Source organism: Ischnura elegans, chromosome 7, assembly GCF_921293095.1.
Source record: "Ischnura elegans chromosome 7, ioIscEleg1.1, whole genome shotgun sequence".
In the NCBI taxonomy this organism is placed as follows: Eukaryota; Metazoa; Arthropoda; class Insecta; order Odonata; family Coenagrionidae; genus Ischnura; species Ischnura elegans.
In genome coordinates this window covers 115,851,102-115,874,185 of record NC_060252.1, presented here as the reverse complement: position 1 = coordinate 115,874,185, position 23,084 = coordinate 115,851,102, and the positions used below count along the sequence as shown (strand labels likewise).

Sequence of the window (23,084 nt, the reverse complement as noted above, 5' to 3'; positions counted from 1 at the left end):
GTGGCACTTCTCCTCAATTTTTTACTGCGTACAACACATTTCGGCTCACTGAGCCATTATCTGGTACAAGACACTGCAAAACATTTGAAAATACCTTTATACCCATGAGAAAGGGGGTTGGGGAGGATTTGACACCTTTGAGGAAGGGGTGGGAACGGGCGCACAGAGTGGAGACTGTGGAAAAAGATACAACTACGGGATGTGGGGAACACCCCCGCTGGGAGGAGGACTATAGTCATAACTGTAAGATAACGACACGTGGGAAGAACTACAGAAAAAACGGGAGGGAGGGGTCGAGGAGAGTGACAAGAGGGGCGAAAAAAGAGGCCGCGTGTCGTTAGAAATGGAGAGTAGCGACGCAGGAAGTGTTTGTCGAGAAGTGACGTTTCATCCCCATTCTTCTAGCACCTTCTATGTTATTTCATTCTGGTGATGAAACGTCTGCCTGTTTGACCAATGTAACACATGTTGAATGACTCACAATTAACTTTGTAAATGCCGGATTGATTGATGGAATCTATTTTGCCTTTGCTACGACACAAAACTTTATCGAGAGTGTAGGGGTTGTAGAAAGATACATTTTTGGGGAATTTGCGATCAAGCCTGTTGGAAAGACCTCCCACAAACAATAGACGGCACAATTTTTAAGATTTCTCCGTGATGAGGGGAAGGGAGCAAAGCTGTGAAATGGCTCGCGTTTTCAACTTTGTCTGAAAGATTTTAGTAATAGTATTTACACTATAGCCATTTGAAACTGCAATTGATTTTATTTTTGAAAGTTCACAATTGAAATTGACTGCATTTAACGATAGGTTATCCAATATAACATAGAATGAAATTAGGATAATTTTTGGGAGGTTAGATGGCATGAGTCACTTGGAGTGATTGTATCGCTACAGCATTGTTTTCAATATACACCAAATTCATGTTTGTCACCAATTAGGGATAGAGAGAGACCGAGAAAATTTATTTGCTTATTGGATTCTATCTCCACTGTGAATGTAATATTACGATGTTGAGCATTTAAAAGATTCAGAAAGTTATGTAATCGTCTGACACTTCCGCTCCAGCAGCAGATGATGTCGTCAACATAACGGTACCAGTCGAATTCCGGGCATTCCCTTTTATCTAACATCATCACATCATCTGCATTTTCTCATTTTCAGGATGCTCCCTTAAATTGGCCAAAGTTTCTTGCTTAAAACTCATATATTCAATTTACTTAGACAGTGGCACTAGAACGATTCATTACGATGCCTCCACTGCAAAAATGCTCAACAATCGCCCACTGAATCAAATTCGCTCACCTATCAGCCCAATAATAAGAATCCACTCAGCTGGCAGTGTTGGGAGCATAAACGCTCACCTCCAAGCTTGGAGAATTGGAGATGAGCATTTATGCTGTCTTAAGCTTATTGACGGCCACCATAATGTTTTTTGTATCAGTTGCTCAATGCGCGGTTAAGTTTTAAATCTGCAACGACAAAGCGATAAAGCTATTTTACTTGGAAAATTATGGGAACACTTTTGCAAAGGGAGTGGAAAGCAATAAAACGTTTTGCAGTAATCAATGATTATAAAAAGTGGCAACAGAGACGTAAGTTTTTTCGGGGGTGCAAACATGATATTTTGAAGTAGATTTAAGAAAGGTACTTATCTTGTAAAAATTGGTGTGGAGATAATAGTTACACATTCCAATAATAGTGCTTCGATTATGTTTACAGTCGGTAGTTTCTTTCGGCTCGATTGATGGTTCTTCACTTTTTTAGGACCTAGCTACCGAAGCTTGAGTCAAACTGCAGAAGCATGAGCCCAATCAGAATTAAGATTAGCGAATGGAATGTACTGAGGTAATTCACGTCCACGCTCACGTTGGGCCGTCTGAGTGTGGTCTTTCGGGCTCCGTGGCGAGGTTTTTCCTATCTTTTGATTCGTATTTGGACTCACCGTTTACCTCTTACCAATACGTGGTTCCGTAGCCTAGTAGGTCTTACAGTGCGCGGCAGTTGCCGTAAAGCTCTAGGAGGGTTCGAATCTGATTTTAAAAAAATGAATTTTTTTCACTTTTTAAAAAGAGGCTTCTTGAACATCAACATAATCTATGCAGATGACTCCAGAAAAAGTACTACTGAAATTTTTTAAACGACTGAAGTTATTTAGCTAAAAGTATCCTCCAAGGTAATACGCATTATGAAACTTTGAACATCAAATTAACTTCAGAGCCGAAAAAAAAGCAAAATTACAAAACGCGTACTTCAGGGAAAGCAATTAAGTCAATTTAATAAGTACCATGCGTGGAAAAGAATCAACCGAAAGTCAGTCTACATAATATTACATCAAGTTTGCCGAAGTTAATTGCCGCAGTATTATTATTAAATAAGAGCGCAAAAATCGAGCATAAATTTCAGGTCTCTGACATGGTGATAGGAACAAAGAGTCGGATTGCAGAGGACATATAAGCGACATCGAAGCTTTTCCTTCAGGATACAAAACTTACAGATGCGATCGACGCGATAGGACTGGTGGCGGAGCTTTTCTATCAGTTAAATAAATAGTAAAATCTCATTTACACAGTACTGTTCACGAAATTACCGGCAATGAAGTAGAAAGTGTATGGTCTACAATTAAAAATAGGAGAAAAGGAGTATACACAGTTGATCTTTTTATTGGCCTTCAAACTCCGCAATTGATATTAAGTTAACACTTAGATTATCAAATATCTGCATATACTTTGAGAGGCAGCTAAGGTGTAATGATTAATTGGGGTAATTTTAATCTCCATTCACAAAATTGGGATTCTTACACTGCAAATCGAATTCAAAGAATAGGGAGATTAATTAGCATAATCTTACTTAACTCACAAGCAATTCACTCACACAACTTCAGTGGATCTTGGATAATTCGATAATCATGGGCCAATTAAACACCTGTATGTACTTAACTAAAAATTCGATTTAAAGAAGTCCTTAATAAATAGTTCCGAAACAATAAAATTCGTATTTCCAACAAAACTCTATTAAATTAACACTCTTGAAATATAAATGCTTTGATTAACGCCTATTAAAAGTATTTAATTAACCTTGAATCAGGAATATTTATTTCAAGAAACCATGAAGCTGGTGTAGAACGGTCGGCGCTGCGGGTGGGAGGGGAAGGGTGAGTCATTAGACTCTGCGCTGGCACGCATTTTGTCTAACACAAACCTTTTGGCAATAGCGTTAGTAAAGCATAATTTTCGATGGATTCCAAATTATTTTGGGTCGCAGATTATAATTTATACCTTACTTTGACTCACTAAAAATTCTAATTATCCAATATTAAATTCGAATTATCCACGACTTTTTCAGCATTATTTGAATACAAAATGCTTGGGACCAAAATAAATATTCGATTCAAAGAATGTTTCGAATTGAAGAAGTTCGAATTATCCAGGTTCCATTGTTCTTCACAAGTATACGAGAGGAATTAAAACAGTCTTTAGGAGCAAGCCATCATGAGTTGATTAAGAAAATCAATATTATTGATTGTTTAATTGATCACAGAGTAATTTTTGCAGCTTTAAAAATTGGAGGAGACTCATTCGTAAAACCAAAACGGAATATTTATTTGAAGTATGTAATTTCATTGGCAAGAAACTTGATAAATTGTACTCGGACTTCGTAGCAAAAGCAGATAATAAAATCACTGACGAATCAAGTAAATGCTTCTTAGAAATTCTACGTAAACTAATATATTCCATAAAAACTGAAATTTGATAGTTAAAAAAAACCTCGGTGGTACATCAACGACGTTAGAAGGTTCCTTAAGAAACAGAGAAAACCGTAAAACTTTCTCTAACGTTCATTTTTATTTATTATAACCGGACTAGACAAGATTTGTTCATTATACATGTAAGTGACCAATGGCACTACACTTCTTGCGAATGTCGTCCAACTATCCCCATGTACATGCAGTGGATAGTTTCAACATAAAAGCAACAGATAAAGTGAAGGTATAGTTCTGAAGAAGTTAGAATTAGTCAATCGTATCGTGAGAATATTCTCGGACGAGAAAGTAAAAGATATGTGCTATTTCGCACTCAAATACTGCTACGGGCGGAAAGAAAGCGTTACGCAGATGTTCAACGAATTAGGTTGGGAGCCACAATAGACACAAGAGGCTACGCGCTAGGCTTAATTACATAGCTTGAGCAATAGTGAATGTATATCTTTATAAGCGACGCGGAGAACATCATATCATCGCCTCGGGACGTTTCCAGGTCCGATCTATTAATATTTTGCCGAACGGATAGGTATGGGAATTCGTTTTTCACTCGCGCAATAAAAGACTTCAGCAAACCGTTGGCGTAATTTCGTAAAAGTAATTATTTTAGTGGATAAACGACAGGTTGTCTTAAAACCACCGCCAAGAACCGATTGAGGCGGCTTGCAGGGTAGTATATAGATGCTGATGTTCTAAAATGATGATGAAATACTATTCATAATTTTACATTTACGAACGCAATTGATATCACCCATACCTTAAAACTTATTAATGGCGCTCATCCCAGAGTTTGCTGTGATATATTTAGATGGGATGAATGACCGACTATGGTGTTTTTTGTTAAGTTGCCAGGGGTAAAATGAAAATAAACCAATTTATTTCCATAATAATTATATATTATACTATAATTAGAAACTAAGGCGAGTAACATTTTTTGCTGAAATCGTATCAGGGTAATGTGCCTATGAGTAAATTTTAGTAACAAATTAAGTCCCTCATCTTGAATTCTTTGAGTTTCCTAAATTTTAAAAGCATATTCATTGCCATAACTTCAGGTTATGATACAATTTCAGATTTTTGCATACATACGCGGCTGCGCGTGTGATGGACATCCAGAAACATTATGTTAATTTTCGAAGCCCATATAAATTAACATATAAATGCTCTAATGTACCACTGTACGCGTTGAAGAAGCCGGCACGAATATCGAATGTCTGTGTGCTGTGTATGCTGTGGTTAACTATGTTTCCTGTTGCTGCTGAACGAAATCAAAGGATGTACTTGAAGGTACTTACATTTAGTAATTTTTGGACGCCGAAAGTTACTTGGAAGAGTTCTTGTTATTTATGTTTACCTTCAAAGTTAACAAATGTGGACTGAAACAAAATAACATGTCTACAATGGACATAGGCCTAATATTCACTGAAAGTGGTGACAAAAAATGCCTTTTTTGGGTTCAAGAAGTCTAGATTAATTAATAAAATGCTATTGCATACTGTATTTCAAGTGGTTTAAATAAAAAAATCTTATTTAATCTAGAGATTTCATTTAATTTCACCTTCCCCAGTAGTAATCCTAATTTATTTTTACTCTTTTTAACCCTGCTAGTATGAATGCTTACTAATTCTAAAGAATATTAATAGGGGAAGAATTACTAAGGCTAATATTTATGATTATTATGAGAATGCAATTTGGATGAAGGTAAACAAATTAGTTATTAAACGATTTTAATTTCTCCTGGTGAATACTTTTGATGAACTCTTTGATATTGATGATTCTTTTATGAATTGATCTCGGGTTCTCAGCCAGGTGAAATTGTGTGAAATTGGACTTTCAAAGAGTAACACGACCTGGAAGATAGGAGACAAGTAGTCTCTCGAAACGTCGGCTTATACGACAGAATTAACCTCGCTGAGAACCCAAGAAGAATTCATCAATTTAGTTATTGGTTATAGGAGAGGTATTCATATGAAATATTTCAATGGTAGAACTCAATTATTATATTTTACACAAATAATCAAATACCAAGTTTGACAACTAAAAATTAATTTTGTCGATCTTGGCCTCAATGTTTACTAGTTTTAAATCCTCCCTTTCCAAGCTAAGCAATTTTGCATTTAATTATTTTGTTTCCTCTAATTGCTTCACTACGGGTAGAAAACTTTTTTCCTCTACTAACAGTGGCTTCTCTGGAATTCTTTCAATTACTCTACACTGGTGTTGGTATCTGAAATAAAATATTTTGTAAATAATATAATATTTATTAAAAGGGCAATGAGGGTTTTTAAGTTCATAATGTTAATTTTTAGAGTGTTTAAATAATTAAATTACATAGTATAATATGATTTTACACTATTAATAGCAATTTTAGAATAGTATTAAAGTAATAACATTGTGTATGGTGAATTATTATACAAAGGACAACTTTTAAAAAACCTCACCTCTTCAAAAACATTCACCGACTCATTAACATTGAAATAGCCAAGTATTGCATTTGCACTTATTATATCAGCCACCCGCCTCTGGAAATATTGAGCTACTGGAACCCCACTTGCAGTGTGGATTATATCTTTTGATAGGGCGGCTGCTTTACCCTTGGAAGCATATTTATATATATCTTGCCAAAACCGTAAAGAAATATATCACTCATGATACCGATACATTGTTCCATTCACAGGTATTAAAATTATCGCCAAACAAAAATATGCGTAACGCTTCATTAACCGAATCTATTTTATTATTTATGCGGCAAACAAGTTATAGCACTTAAAAAATTGTGAGAAACCGTGTCGATGATTCGTGGTTGAAAATTATAAGTATTTACTTCGCAATACATACATTCATTCAATTTTCATTCTTTCATTTCTCCCTTCCTTCCATTACCTCATACATTCTTTAAGTTTCAGCTGGTCTCAGCGTCACCTCCTGCCAATTCATTGCTCCATCTTTGGTAGTAAAATTATTTTTTAGTTTTCCGTTGTTTATGCTTTAATTTTCTGAAAAATGAACACTGATATAAAACATTATATATTACAAACAATAGAATCAAAACTGGTTCGAGTTACTTACCTTCACAAATTGAAGAAGTATTTAATTATGTTGTTAAGTTATATTAATTATATCAGCGGTATCTGAATTTTTGCTGTCTATTGTTTTGTAAATATTTGTAGGCTCGGCGTTAACAACGGCCGTATTTACGTCCTCAACCCGACGTTGCCACGTCCATCGCTCGGGTTGAATCTAGATAGCAACACTCGAAACCGACAGTCGGCTAGAAAATTTCAAGCACACCAAATCCCGAGCAAAAAGATTCCGACACGGAATGAGAGATCGGGATTATTCCGTGCCGGAATTACTCCCGAGCGATTCAAGCACACCCCCCCAGGTCGGCGATCGCAGAGGACCCCGAGCTAAGGGGGCCCGACAGTGCTCTGTTTTAGTATGTAATACACTGCACAGTTCATAACCCAGTGAGGGAGTAATGTAGAAATCTGCCATCCAAAGGACACAGGGGGCCCCGTGTGTATATCAGGACATTTTAGGGACAACTACAGATCATGTGACATTCCATTTTTTCCCTCGTACACTCTTCCCAAAGTCTCCAGTTCCGTAGCGAAACCTATTGTCCCCGCAGGTGTTTCGGGGTAGTCGATACCCCAATTCATTCATCGAGAAAAAAATATCAGATTGCAATGTTTGGGAATGGCTGCATATGTCACTTGTCTGAGTTTTTGACAAATTGTAAGGGGTATCTATTACCGTGGGACTCAGGGTCAAGGACGGGAAGTAGGGAAGGAAGCGTTATTGGAGGGGGAAGTTGCGCGCGCAGAGCACAAATATTCAGTGAATGCTGGTTTGGTTAGAGGGAGTTTCGTCCTCTTTGAAGTGTTCATATGAAACGTGTTTACAAAGCGGTGCAAAAAAAGTAATGAGAAGAAAAAATTCTTTTAAGTTAATATCTCAAAATACTTGAGTGTTTGGCTGGACAAGAACAGTGTTTCCTGTATCGATTTACTACACAATGACAGTTTAGATACAGGTTCAGGTACGTTAGAATAACCGCATTTTCATATAAATAGTTTATTAAATACCGCTTTGTGACCCGCTTCGACTCAACTTTTCGTGCGGGTTTTTATTCTCTCGATAATCACGTTCATTTATTAGTTCGTTTTGTACACATATTTTCATTTTTTGCGCTTGGTTTCCATTTTCAATATATTGCGCCAAACGCAAGCAAGAGAAAGAAACTATCTACTATTGCAAAACCTGAAATGATACGCCTAATACGAATACCAGAGGCGGACCTAGGTTTGCATCAAAATGAGGGGAAACGGGGGTCTTCGGCAGGGGGGAATCCCCCCCGAAAGGGGGTTTGGCGATATTCGGGATTTTCAATACTCAAAAACGGCGGTTTTTGACTAATTCCTTGATAAAGAAAAACACTACTGTGCACATGAATCCGTGAAATACCTAGGAGTTACACTCAATAATGGTCTGTCGTGGAACAAACATATCCTGAAAGTAAGGTGTCAACCTAATCGTAAATTTTCTTTTGTCAAAAGAATATCAAGAAGTGCATCGACAAAGTGAGAGAAATTAGCTACTTCTCCCTCGTTAGACCCCATTTAAAATACGCTGCCAGTGTTTGGGATATTCATGAAAAAGGCTTCATAACAGAGTTAGAACGCGTGCAAAGAAGAGCTGCCAAGTAGGTACGTGAAAAGTCGTTCTGATAGTCTTGTCAGTGTAACTGACCTCTTAGATAAAATGGGAATCTCTGTCAGACCATAGACTAAAAAATGAACTAAACCTATTAGATAAATTCCAGAGCACTATTTTCTGACGAAGTTAGCCATATATTACGAACGCCAACTTTCTTCGGTACATCAGTTCATGCAAATAAAACTCGCCTTTGCTCGCTGGGGGGCTCTGCCCCACCAAACCCCCCGAAAAAGGCCTGCGGCCTATTATGGCCCCTATGGAAGGTCTTACACTTTTTGTCTGCCGTTTGATACTCAAGGATTCAGTTGGCTAGTTTAGATAAAAGCAATATTTCCACTTTCAAGTAAATCGAGCTCATGGTATGTAGGTTATAATATGAAAATAATTTTATTGAAGAGGAATGTTTTTATTAGGGACTCTAAAAATAAAATAATTTTCTATGAGTCTCCAAATTATTCAATTCAAATAAAAAAAAAAAAACGTTTTGAGCATGTTTCACTGTAACACTCAATTTATATTTAATATCATAACATGTCTTTTTTACTAAATATAATTAGCTACATTACAAAAATTATAGTTAGAAATAGCAGTCTCTGATCGAACTCATCGCCATTCGGATTCATATGGAGCATTTGAATATTTCTGTCACTTTTACCAAACAAGTTTGATAAATTTAGCTCCATAAATACCTACTATCAACATGGTATCTATTAGTTTGATAAAACAACTATGATCAAACGCATAATAAACCCGACGTATAGTGAGCCGATGAAATATTTTCCGCCCAGAACACCATTGTTCTGATTGAAAATCATGAAATTAGGGGTTCAATGTTGTTTTCCTCGAAATAAGTACAAAAAAATCGCCGAGGAAATGTGTCGGCATAGGGTATTGAACACGGGACCCCACGTGTAACAACAGACTCTATGGACCAGACTAATCGGTTGCCATGATAAATATTAAAGACACGTTTATTATTTTTCACATTACTCAACCAAATTATTGAAACATGAATAAGGTGTGACTGCAGTCTCCCTCCGCAAGCTCAAGAGACAGTAAAATTACGTAAAATACACACAATAGAATTACGCAAAAACTTAATATCAATATCTAGCGCAAATGCGCAAAGTGGAGATGCTGAGCATGAATTGAGCCTCGAATGACGAATTTCATGATCGCGAATGATAACACTTCAGGAATCTTTAAAGTTTTAATGAGCCGGAATGCAAAAACATATCCTTACAGCTTTTAAATAGCTATAATTCGAAATCAAATCATTTGGTGAACAGCAGATGAAAACTTTTGATGAACAAGAAATTACAAATGTCATGATTTCGATAATGTTTACTATTAAATAACTTAGCCACTCAATGAAACATGATTTTTGTAAGACAAGTAACACTGTTCAGCAAAAAAAGTTCAAAAAATGCTTTGTTACCATTTAGGGTGTTTCTGGCAAATCTTGGGTCGCTGAATCCGAAAATGACCTCCTCAGTGCTTTTCTATCACCCTCCATTCCAACCCCTAAATTAGGGAAAACAACCCCGTAACTAAACTTATCGCTCTTCAAGGGACTTTTAGCAATGTTATCTTTCTCTGATTAAAAAAAATGACATTTTGAGACTATGGCGGTGATGAGAGAGACAAATTTAACTGGGGTTGAAAACATTTAGGGGGGGAAATAAAAAAAAGAACTTTAAAAAACCGTTGAATTTGACTATTTTTCTTCGCTTTTTATTGCATATGATACGGTAACTAATAGAAAAGTTTTTAAGGAATGAATACACTGTTCACCCCCCCCTTAATTTATAAAGGATTAACTTAGCATAAAATATAAGAGGGGGGAGGAGGGTATAGAAGGTGGTATAAAGAGCTGCCACAAAAATTTGGCCACAAATCAGATTTGTCAAAATATATATTGCCAAAATATAACTGCGCTTGGGGTTCATGATTTGACTTCTTTGTCCTCATTACTTTTTAAGTAATAGCTGAGACCTCTACATTTAATACTTACAATGGAAAACGCTGGGAAATACATTGTAAATACATTGGGAAAATTTGGGAAATACACTGTAAAAATAACTCACCACATGTTTTGACACGCTTGGATGCGTTTTCACGTGTCTTAATGTCGTGAGAGTCGCACTTGCTGATATTCATCTATGAAATAAACCAGTGGTCCTTTCAGTACGTCACCCTCTTTCGTTCGAGTCGGGTTATAATCTTCCAAGTTCTTTCTTTATTTTACTAGTAGGCGTTCGATTTAGCGTGTTAATTTGCGAGCGATTAAGCGTTCTCTCGCGACCATGTTGATCCTGCAAAAATCATCAATTCATTTTTAACATCCGTGGGGATTTAACAAAGGAAAGCGATGACTGCATTTGTGTGGAAATCCTATGAACTTTATTTCGGGTGTAAAATTGGTGACCAATACAAATTGTGGACCCCTAAATTCTGTTGCAGTGGATGTCTTAGAAGTCTTTGTGAATGGTTAAACAGGGGAAACCTTTTCCTAAATTTCGGAGTGCCAATGGCTTGACATGAACCCACCTGCCATTTAACGGATTGCTATTTTTGCCAAACCGACACTATAGGGTTTTAAAAAAAACGAAGCTCAAATGATTTATCCGAATGCACCGTCAGCAATTCGCCCGGTGAAGAATAGTGATGCTATTCCTATCCCTAAAGCTGAAGCTACTTACACCCTCGATGATTCTTATGTTTTAATGAACGAAGCTACACCGGAAGTGGAAGCAGGTCCTAGCCGCCGAGAAGAAGATTACAGTCCTGATGTGGAAGAACCCCAGACTAGTCAAAAAAGGGTCCCTCATACAATAAAACAAGAGGGGCTAACTGATCTAATACGAGATTTAGATTTACCAAAGTGTAAAGCACAACTTCTTGGCTCGCATTTGCAGCAGTAGAATCTTTTGGCCGATAGTGTGAATGTTTCTTATTAAGGTCGCTTTACAAGGTGAATTTTCATACAAATGATCATTCGAATGAACATGCAAATGACCATCATTTACCGACCACCGTGAGTAACGGAAATTTCCTGCATTCGAATGATCATTCGAATGAAATTTCAAGCATGTTCTAATTTGCTTGAATGATTTCCGTGAATGATATGTGCTCACGGCGTCCATCTTATCAGTGACACCACCTCTGAATTTTGAGATCATATATAAAACCTTTGGAAGAATACTAACCCATGCGGTAGCTCAAATCATTAATATTTACTTTGAAAGAACATAAATTCACAAAAATTAATTCTCTAAAGTGGGTAATTCGGAAAAACATTCCGGATTTTTAAAAATCAAAAACGTCGTTTTTCTCCTCGATTGCGTCCATATTTTGTTTAATTTACAATTATTAGCCTATAATTAATAATTTGAACGCTAAGTTTGGGGTGAGAGTCCCAATGAATGACAAAATCTATTTCTTCGGTGAACAGGTTCCAACGAAAACGAGCCGTGACATCCTATTGGCCCATCTAGGAAGTTACAATCCCGAAATGTTGCCTATAAGTCAAGGGGCAAAACCCCATAAACTAGCCCATGAATGTCACAGTCCACTTTCTTCCTCTCCATCGATTTTTGAGAACAATGAATTCTCTGTGGTGAATAATTTAGGTACTCGTAAAGCCTTTAACTGTAATTGCGCGCAACATCCCACAAGATATCTTGAGAGCATTCGTAGCTTTACGGTAATAGGGAAGTAGCAAGCAATGAGATAACACAGAGCCAAATTCATGGTAGGAATTGCGAGGATGCTGAAGCGCACTCATTCAAAAATATAGCAGGTGCCTTCCTTTTTCTCTTCCCGGTACCTTTCTTCTCTCGCAAAGAAATGACCTTTGCTCAACTGCATTGTGAAGGCTGTGCTCCTGAAGAGACCCTAAACATAAAAACTCATTGTCAACCGGTCTTCACCCTTGTGGAGCTTTTGCTCCAAGCTTAATGTGCTTTATTTATTGGAGCTGAACGCTGCGGCGTCAATACGGGACTCCTATCCATAAGGTAGGAATTTTCTGAGCGAGGAACAACGTGCAGTTCTGCCCCAAATTACTTTTTCACTTACTTTATAATTTACTGAATCGGAATGGATAGGCATTTTGGATAGAGGAGAGGAAATAAAACTCTAAAGATTATAAAAGATTATTTTTGTTTGACAATGAGAAGAAAAAAAGGTTGCGATATCACACTCAAAAGAGTATTAGGTGAGTTTTGCCTTCGAATGAATGCGGCAGATTCATTTGTTATGATGCGAAACGTTTTTGTAAATTGTGGTGTGCATGTGGAAATTCTCTTTAAATAAAATAAAATCCCTTTCTACTTTCCACACAATTTTTAATGTTTTGCGACCGCTTTCGACCCGTGTTCTTCGTCATTTTCAAGCTAGACTACCATCTCCAAATAAGTAAGCCAATTTCACAGTGCAAGGTGGGGGTGGGAGGGGAAGGAGGTAATGTGGAAAGGTGGTCGGGTGAAGGTTGGTGGTTTGATTGGTGAAGGTCACGTACTTTTGGGATCCGGGTGTGGAATTGGGAGGTATTGATTGGGGGGGAGGGGAGGTTAACACTGAGGAGGGGTGAAAAGAGAGTAGGCACTGTGTAATTGAGCGGTTTATTACAACATAATTTTGAATATGACGCAATTTCGAAATTTTCTAAGAAGTCCAGTTTTTTCCTTTATCACAGGTGTGTAAAATACCAGGATCAATATTAGCCTCGTGTAACAAGTCGCATAGATAGATGTTTATCATGAACAGATTTGTTGTCATGGTTTAAAAACGAATTAAAATGTTCACGGGCCCCAGTCTTTATTTGGTGGCCAGTCTGACCAACATAAAAACAGTCACATCCAGGAGTGTTGCATCGAAGATGGGAGACCTTTTTTCGGTATATTCTTCACTTTCTCTTTGGAATTAAAAATTGCTCTACCGTGAGCCATATTTGAATTGAGAACCCATCGCCAAAACCATGCGTTTGAACGTAAAAAATGGCCAAGGTAATTAACGAAAGGTAATTCTGTTTTATGGAAGTATTCAAAACGTTGTTCATTTCTTTCATTTTTTCTTTGTTGCAACCTGTCTCCCTTAGGCGGTGAGTCGCTAAGGTGACTGCTTCTAATGCCGGGACAGGTGTAAACAAATTCTTTACGTCACACGTAAGGACACCAATTTGCTATTGCGTGGAGGGGTGGGAGGGCTAATAGCTTCTCGGCCCGAGTTCTTTATCCCGAATTTAGGTTTAAACTTGGTTATGTTGCGGTGGAGTACATTCAGTATCCTTGCAAGAGGGAGCAGTTTAATGAGCCACCACAGGAGTTTTGGGGACTGCCATTTTGAGTTCTCTCGGAAATAAAGAGGGAATCACTCTCCACTCCTCTCGATCAGAAAGCGTTGCTGGATTCCGTAATGCGCTCCTTCCTTGTAAATGCACTATTCGGATCGTTTGTCAACAGTTTACACTGGGCGTCCTTGGTTAAAAACTCCTCACATTTGTTCAAGTTAAAGACCACTTTAAACTAAATCACTAAGCTATTGCCCTTGTCTGCTTTCGTCGCTACCATTGAAAATTGTTGTGGACAATACAATCTGATTTTATTTGATTTTATCATGTATAAATTCCACAAAGTTAATTCATCCTCTTGCATCCTGGTGATAGATCACCCCCTGCCGAACTCCCTAGAGGTGGCTTGCAGGGTATTATGTAGATGTAGTAGGTCGTTTTTCTAGTAAAAGTTTTTTGGCGGTCGTCTATATCTACATACTACCCCGCAAGCTGCTTTAATAGGCGTGTGGATGATGTAGATGTACAGTCACTTTCAAAAGTTTTAGGACAAAGTTTGCGGCGCCACTTCTGCTTCTCAAGAAAATTTAGTTTCCCTTACTCCATTTGTTTTCCTTGCTCACGCACTGCAAATATTTCGCTTCCATGTGAAGATATATGAACAAAGAGGGAGAAGTTACTTGCTAAATTTATCGTTTTGTTTCGATCTTTGATGGATTTAATGATTAATTTCGTGTGCATACTCTATGTCCTTGCTCCGGTTTTCACTGCTGGTCTGATATTATGTATTACAAAAACCTCAACGTCACTAGTCGTGGTGGCGTAGTGGAGTTAATGCGACGTCGTCAAAGTAAAGGTTGTTGGATCGATTCCCCTGCTCGGAAATAAAACCTCCACTTTTTTTTCCTTGGTAACTCCTTTCGTATTTAATAATGGGTTTCAAATAATTTAAATTCGCTGTAACCGTTATATACTTTTTTTTAATGGTAAATGGTAATATACAAGTTAAGCATTGGGCAAGGGTTGACGTATCATTTTTATGGATTGCTAGTACCCATTTTGAAAATTAGGGATTTGCAAAAGGGGTAACCGTAACCCGCCGGTAAGGGGCGCACTCAAACCCAGCGTTGGTATTAACTTAATGATTTTAGATTGGCGATGAAGGGTTATACATAGCAGTTGATTATTCCATTAATTGGTTTAGAAAGCTGTTGATTGTTATGATTCTCTGTAATGAGCTCCATAGTTTTTCACCCGTCCCTTGAGACGGGTAATATGTGTGTCATTATATGACGTCCAACTTGACTTACATACAGCAAATAGCCTTTATAATCATAACATACTACTTCATTTGGGTTTCGCGTTGAATGTTTTTTCTAGTTTTCAATCAATGCAAAGATCCAACTAATTTGTCTGAACGGATTCATCCAAGTAATCGGCGAGCTGATAATGGAAACCTGTTGATGTTATACCCTATTGCGAATGCACAATCTAGAATTTTAACCAATGAATTAGAAGAAGACCTAAACAGCCCTAAGAAATAAAAAATATCTTAAGTGACCTCTACCCCATCATCAGCGCAAACCAAAGTACTTCCAATCTCCTCCCTTCCCGCCCTTCTATCACCTACAGAAAGGCACCCAACGTGCGCAAATATTCCGATACAACCGCCCCTCTCTCCCCCGTACTGCCCCCCTATCTTCTTCCTCCTCAACATGCAACCGCCCAAGATGCAAGTGCTGCTTCTTGTTTCGCTCCACCTCCCCACCAGTCATCAACAAATCTTCCTCTTCTCCTTTTTCCTTTAAATACTTCCTTTAATTCCATCTACCGACTATCCTACAATTTCTGCCCTGCCTACTACATTGGAGAATGCACCACGGCAGTATCCATTCGAATGAACAACCATCACTTCTCCACCAAGTCCCCCCCATTCGTTGAACCAGTACTCCAACACAAAATAGTTCTTTCGAGCAGTGCTTTTCCCTTTCCTAAATCGAAATACTACCAGAAAATTCACCCAGCACACCTGGGTGGAAACAGCGTTCAAACCCCAGGGCTGAACGTCGCTCAGTAGCCACCAGCCAATCCCTCCCCATTTCCCCCTCCCCTCCACCTACCCCTTCAACCTCCCCCCCCCCCTAAACTCCACAGAAGACATCAGCAATCCTGTCTCACTCATTGAGAATGGTGGGTAACCCCATAGAAACGTCTGAAAAACATTTTGTGAGTGTCCCTTTTTCAGTGTTTCTATGTTATTTATTTAATCTAAGTATATTTATATTCATAAAAAAGTCGTAAATCGTGTTAGTTACACTATTTATAACCGGAGCACGGCTACATATATTTGAACGATTTTCTAGATGAATAGAATTTTTTGGATTCGTATCAACCTCGAATAGCAGAATTAACATTTAAAAATAATATCAGTTCATGGAAGAAATTAATATGGATGCTAGGGGATATTTTTAGGAGTTGGCAACACTTCAACAGCTCAAGTTCAAATCGGTCATTCTACTTACTAAATGATCTGTTTTGTTTTTACCAATTTAATGACTGAGCCTCATAAAAATTTTTGACTATCGGTAAAGGCCGTGTTCATGTCGACGAATCGAGCGGATTTATTTCATATCCTCGGCATTTTTGCAATTTCGTTTCATCGAAAGATGAACTCTTCAACAAAGTGCTCTCGAACATGTCTGATGAGCACAATAATCACAAATTTTAGAGCGAGCGAGCAATTTTGGCGGCTCAGGACGAAGATGTGGATTACTTCTTCGAAACTTCGAAATTTGCAAATAATTGGTAATTTACTCAAATCTGCATTTACTCAAATCTATTGACTGTGTTACAAAAATAGATGAAGTCACCAACTATCCATCTGCATTTTTAAACTTCTTAGATGTGACTACTGGCTTACCACCGTAATGGAACATGTTAGGTGATAAAAAACCCATAATCAATGTGATTCACGCGGTTATATTCAAAGGAAAATTCAAAGATGAGGATATTCTCATTCCAAGGATTTCCATGATCCCATCTGATATGCCCTATGAGTGCAAATAAATTAAAATTTCGGCTTCGTGTTTCATTCGCGATGATGATTAGCTAATTACTATGTCAACCGTTGAGTGTTTGTAGTCTGAATTTAGGAAATCCATGTTTTTCTCATGTGTCATGTTCAGTGTTGGTAAACTATCCGCTTCATTTGTTCGTGCGTCTAATAACAAAGCAAAAACTGTTGTATATCAGAAGATGCTAGTGCAGAATAAACCCAAATGTGTTGTGTACACTCGGGTTCGTTTACATACGGGGCACGTTTACGGAGTGCACTTTTACCAAACCGAGTTATAAATGCCTCGCCACAATTTGGACTTTATCAACTGCTTTATAAAACCACAATGTCTAAATTTTGATAAGTTAAAACATAAAAATAAGAAAATTCACAGAAAGAAATTCTGCGTAACAAGCCCTGGTCAACTCTATGTAGATAGAGAAAATGCCTTTCTGACAAGCAATTGTAATACTAATTGTTGTAGTTTTATTGAATTTTTTCCTTACGGTATTATAATAAGTCAAAAATGATTCAAATCGGCTCCGCCGCTCATTATTTATAAATGCTATAACCAAAATGTTCATTGTGAAATATGATTTTATACTTTCCCGGCGAATAATGTGGATAAACTCTTCTCGGGATTCCCACCGGATTAATGTTTTTATAACGGCTAACGTTTCAAGTACCGTCTCGGCACTCATCATCAGGGCTGAATGTTGATTTATTTAAAATAAATGTTCATTGATTGCTAGGCGGTGCGAAGTGCGCCGGGTCAGCTTGCATAAAAAACAAATTAAGCCCTTTATAAATTATGAGTAGAGCGCGGAAAAAAAAGTCTCCAATTTTTCAAAAAAAAGTCGCCTAAAAAGTTGTCAATATTTTTGAAAAAAGTCTCTTTAAAAGTCTGAGTAATTTCCATGAGAAAATGGCTGAATTTAACTGAATTGATGGAGAAAAGAGGGTAGAGATGCGGATTCGTGGGTTTACGTGTTATTTTATGGACTTTTAAGACAGGAGATCACCATAATTTGTAGAATATTTTTTTAAATTCCTAATAACACTTTCTTGGATGATCAGCAATTGTTTAAGAATATAGTTGACCCCTGTAATTTTTTTAGCTGATCAATATCTATCTTCATTTTGAAATAGAGAAATTAAAGTCAAATTACGGATTACGGATAACAGATTTTATTTATTAATTGTATGATATAAAATAAAGGAAAAAAAACGTATTTTCATTCAATTTGAGTTGTATTTCCAAAAAATTATCTATGAAGTAGTGACAGATAAGATATTTTTCTATGTTTTCCATGGTAAATGTTGTGCGACGTTCGGTCAAAATAAGTTTATACGTCGAAAATGATCGTTCAACTTCACATGTTGTAATAGGAGCATATCGCAGCGTAGCCACTTCACTTAAGGTGAGTTTTTGTAAAACATTAGATGTCTGCCCCTTTACCTTTCCGTCGAGAATCTGAGCTATATCAGTCATTAACTTGAAGCCTTCGTTTTTATCCAAAACATTGCACAATTTGCCATAAACACTTACGGCTTGTTTACCCTTGACACATTCAAGTTTCTTCTTCACACCCATTATTGTTGACACCAAATCACTGAGGCTCAGGATAGAAGATTCAAGATATTTGATTTTTTCTACCAAAAACCCAAAGGATGCTGAAATACATATCATTTCCAGTGAGAGTGTACTATCTTCTAAGAGTTCTCGAGCATTTTCTATACATTCTGCATCGTCTTCAGGGTCAATATTCTTTACAACCTGAAGTAAAAAATTAAATACATTTTTCCTCTATAATTTAGAACCTGCCGTTGTAGTTATTTTTAACTGAGCAAAATTGCAGGAATTCCATTTCATATAACGTGAGACTTTTCGAGAGATTTCGGAAATTCTAGATAACCTTTCATACATTTATATCATTTTTCCACTTATCTCCTGCAAAAAAGCAGAGTGTAGTATACAGTGTAGCGCTCTCCCCTTGTCAGCTGACCACCCGGGTTCAAATAAGTTGGTTCATAATGTCCCTTTGTGAAGTCTTTGGACACCCTTAGCAAGAAAGGGTGAGGTGGCCCAGGGAAAGAAAAAATATGTGAATTTAACATGCAATAGGACGTGTTAAGCTCTACCCTCACATATCCAAACCACCTTCGAGTTGAAGCACTTCATGAGTTTACTTCATGAACGGTGGAATAATCGAAAGAATTCAATGCAGTTTCCAGAGTTATTAATAAAATTCCGCATTAGCAATTGTTAGTAGCTTACATTTTACGGTAAATATTTGCTCCGTATAGTATGCACAGCATTAAAAACAAGATTTGTCCGACACAAAGTTGAACAAGTGTGGTCACAACAGCAAAATATTACCTTAGCGTGAAAAAAACGTATTTTCAATAAAAAAAAGTCCCAGAAAAGTCTCTTTTAATCGAAAAAGTCCCGCCACAGCAAAAAAGTCCCAAAAAGTCTCTAAGAAAGTAATTGAAAACGGTTTTATTTGATGAGATTGGTGAAGATTTTTATTTATAACCACAAAAGTCCCACTTTTACAAAACGTCGAAAGAGTTTTTTTCCGCTCTCTAATTACGAGTATCTACTGAATAATAATTATGACAGTAAATACGCTGAAATTAAAAATTTTCAAAAGGAAAAATATTAGCTTCGAAGGGGATGCGAACCTAAGACTCCAGATCAGCAAACTAACGCTCTAATCATTTATCCATGCCACGAATTACTAACAGTTGGGAATGAAAGATATCCATGGCTTTGAAGTGGTAATCATGGGAACAGGACCTGAGAACCGTGAACCATGGAACAGCGAACTAAAGAAAAGCACGTGGTTCAGAAACAACTTCATCGATAGCTCAGAACCAGTCTTGAACCTCTGGGCTATGGAAGAGCAGAGGAGCACGCGGTCCAGCCTTACGCGTACAGGTAATTGGCATGGTGGAGGGCGGTAAAACAGTTGCCCAAATAGCTGGCCAGCTCAATTTGTCCTGGAATACCGTGTATTACTGGGTACGCGTTTTAGGGAAGGCGACGAATTCTTGAAGGACGGGCGAAGAAGCGGCAGACCTCGGGCCACCAACGATTTGGAGGACAACAGGATTCGCCATTTGATTGAGGGTAAACCTCTCAGTGTTGGCGGAGTAGCTGCGATTTCCAGGGAGGCGCAATTTGGTTGCAGCTACGCAACAATTAGAAGGCGGGTGATTGCGCATGGCATACAACACCACAAACCTGCCCTAAAGCCTTTCTTAACTGAGCAGGAGAAGCATTCGAGGTTGTTTTTCAGCAGAAATAATTTAGTAAACGACTAGGTTTTTTGGGACTTAACTATTTTCGCGGGCGAAAAAACTTTTCGCAGCAATCAGGAAGGAATAATAAAACTGTGGATGGCAAGGAATACACGGTATGAAAGCATTTCTTTCATTTCTTAAATTGCTAATATTTATTTCTATTGTTTTGTCAATCATGATGGAATTGATTAATGCAACACGAACATATTACGTTCATAGATACGATCAGCGGCACATCCTTACAAGGAATAACTCAGGACGCCTCAGCAAAAGTTATTGGGGTGCAATGACGGCTGCAGGGCCTGGGCCTATAGTTTCCACGTCTCCAAGACTAAATGCAGAGGAGTACGTGGGTATCCTGACGAACCATCTTCTGCCGTATATTGAAACGGTCGTTCCGCCTAGCGAGGAAGTGACTTTCCTCCAGGACAATTGCCCAATCCATAGGGCAAATATCGTTTCTAATTTTTTTGAACAGCATCCACGGATTCATGTTTTGCCATGGCCATCTAATTCCCCAGACTTGAATCTCATAGAAAACCTTTGGAGTGTAGTGGTGAGAGAATGGGACATTGGGAATGAGCGCAATCTGGATGCGCTAAATGGTCATGTGCGCCAAATATGGCAATCGATTGGACGCCGTCCTCAGGTGTGCGAGAATTTAGTTCGTTCTATGAGCTCCAGACTGGAGGCGGTCATAGAAAATAATGGTGGTATTACTCGCTATTAATTAGTTAAAACCAACGCTTACGCCTTCCGAAGAATAATTTGCAAGCTTTGCCATTTTTGTATCATGTTTTGATTTTTTAACTTTTATTGGTCGATAAAAGATGTTACGAAAATTTACAATTATTTTTTATGCGTATGTACTTAAAAAAAACACGGCAATCAAATTAATAATTTTTAAGTTTTCCATAAGTTTTTGGGTTCATAAGTAATTATTTTTGATTATTTATTTAATTATTATTTTCACTTTAAGTCATTTTTATTTGATCATTCGGGGAGAGATGATTGATATCCACAAATTTAACTTACCTGGGATTCATTTTATAATTTGTCATGGTAATAGAATTTACTTCATTCCTTTAGTTTTCGTTTTTCAATATTTAAAGGTTTATCTGTTGAACGATTCTCAGTTAAGTTAAAAAAAACTTGAAATTATTTAAGAGTTGTAGTGGGTTATTGAGCTCTACTACCCTCTAGCGCCATGTGCCTGCTACGGTAAGTGTATAGCATGAGTGGGTAATTTCACGGAAACAAATTTTCGTTTTGACAGTGCATAGGTAATTCTCTCCGAGGGCTTTTTTCAAAAATCTGGCGGTGGTGGACATTTTTCTGTTGAATGCCGTTCCCATCCTGTGTGGTGTGTGGGTAACACTGCAAGTACAAAATATCTGTCCGTCGCATGTGACGTTCAGACCCTTGGCGCCTTTTGTTAAGAACAAGAGAAAGCCGATGCCAGCTTTCTCTACTCCCTATCTTTTTTAACGTGCCCTGAACGCGCAAGTGAAGTTATTTGTCGTTCGCCTTAACACAGTACTTGAAAGAGGATTCAAATATTGGCGAATTCCTTATTTCCGCCATCTTTAATAATGATATATATGCAGGGGTGCCGACTCATAAAAAATATTGGGGAAGCCCATACCGGCGGTCTTGCCCAGGGAATTTTTATAAATAGTGCGTTTAAAAGTTTAATTTCGAAGCTCTATTTCAAATCCCTAGACTGAGGTTTGTGGTGATGAACATTGTGCTTTATCACCCGTCTCAAAAGACGTGTGATGAAGCATGGTACTCATTTCAGAAAATCATAATAATCAACAGCTTTCTAAACCAATTAATGCAATAATCAACTGCTATGTATAACCCTTCATCGCCAATCTAAAATCATTAAGTTAATACCAACGCTGGGTTTGAATGCGCCCCTTACCGGCGGGTTACGGTTACCCCTTTTGCAAATCCCTAATTTTCAAAATGGATACTAGCAATCCATAAAAATGATACGTCAACCCTTGCCCAATTCTTAACTTGTATATTACCATTTACCATTAAAAAAAAGTATATAACGGTTACAGCGAATTTAAATTATTTGAAACCCATTATTAAATACGAAAGGAGTTACCAAGGAAAAAAAAGTGGAGGTTTTATTTCCGAGCAGGGGAATCGATCCAACAACCTTTACTTTGACGACGTCGCATTAACTCCACTACGCCACCACGACTAGTGACGGTGAGGTTTTTGTAATACATAATATCAGACCAGCAGTGAAAACCGGAGCAAGGACATAGAGTATGCACACGAAATTAATCATTAAATCCATCAAAGATCGAAACAAAACGATAAATTTAGCAAGTAACTTCTCCCTCTTTGTTCATATATCTTCACATGGAAGCGAAATATTTGCAGTGCGTGAGCAAGGAAAACAAATGGAGTAAGGGAAACTAAATTTTCTTGAGAAGCAGAAGTGGCGCCACAAACTTTGTCCTAAAACTTTTGAAAGTGACTGTACATAATAGATGTCAGGGTACCCGCCGTATTCACATAGGAAGGAGGTGTTCGAATTACGCCCAGCCTTTATTGTCCTTTGTCGTGCGGGGCAAATAACGAATTCCTACCCTTCCGTTCGCCTAAATGTGTCTCTTATTTTATAGTTTTTGTCGTACCTAGAAATTTAGTGGGGTTCTAATATGATCTCCGTGTCGCTCTTGAATATATCCATACTCAATACCTCAAGCAATCTAAGCCTAGCGCGCAGCCTACGAGTTTCTAGCGGTTCCCAACCCAATTCGTTCAACATGTGTGAAATGATTTCTGTACGGCTGCAGCAGTTTTTGACGAATCGCGAATCTTGATAGGTTGGAGGGAATGAGGCCTTCAAGAGGAAGGATCCAAAAAAGGTAGGAAATCGATCTCCTGAAATGATATTCTAGATTTTCTGCGGTCGCG

The 23,084-nt window shown here is 37.8% G+C and overlaps 1 protein-coding gene and 1 long non-coding RNA gene across 3 annotated transcripts in view; both read right to left on the bottom strand.

The window, feature by feature from the left end:
• The window catches only part of LOC124161993 (sensory neuron membrane protein 1-like), a 120,883-nt gene that overhangs the window by 79,256 nt on the left and 18,543 nt on the right, over positions 1 to 23,084 (bottom strand). The gene's annotated exons all lie outside the window — the stretch shown is intronic.
• LOC124161994 lies at positions 5,748 to 6,947 on the bottom strand. Of its 2 annotated transcripts, XR_006865458.1 has the most exons (4): positions 6,832 to 6,936; positions 6,646 to 6,758; positions 6,204 to 6,379; positions 5,748 to 5,989 (listed from the first exon to the last, which is right to left on the bottom strand). It is a non-coding gene; the product is annotated as an uncharacterized LOC124161994 (long non-coding RNA). The 2 variants fall into 2 exon arrangements; XR_006865457.1 differs by having other exon boundaries at positions 6,204 to 6,758; positions 6,832 to 6,947.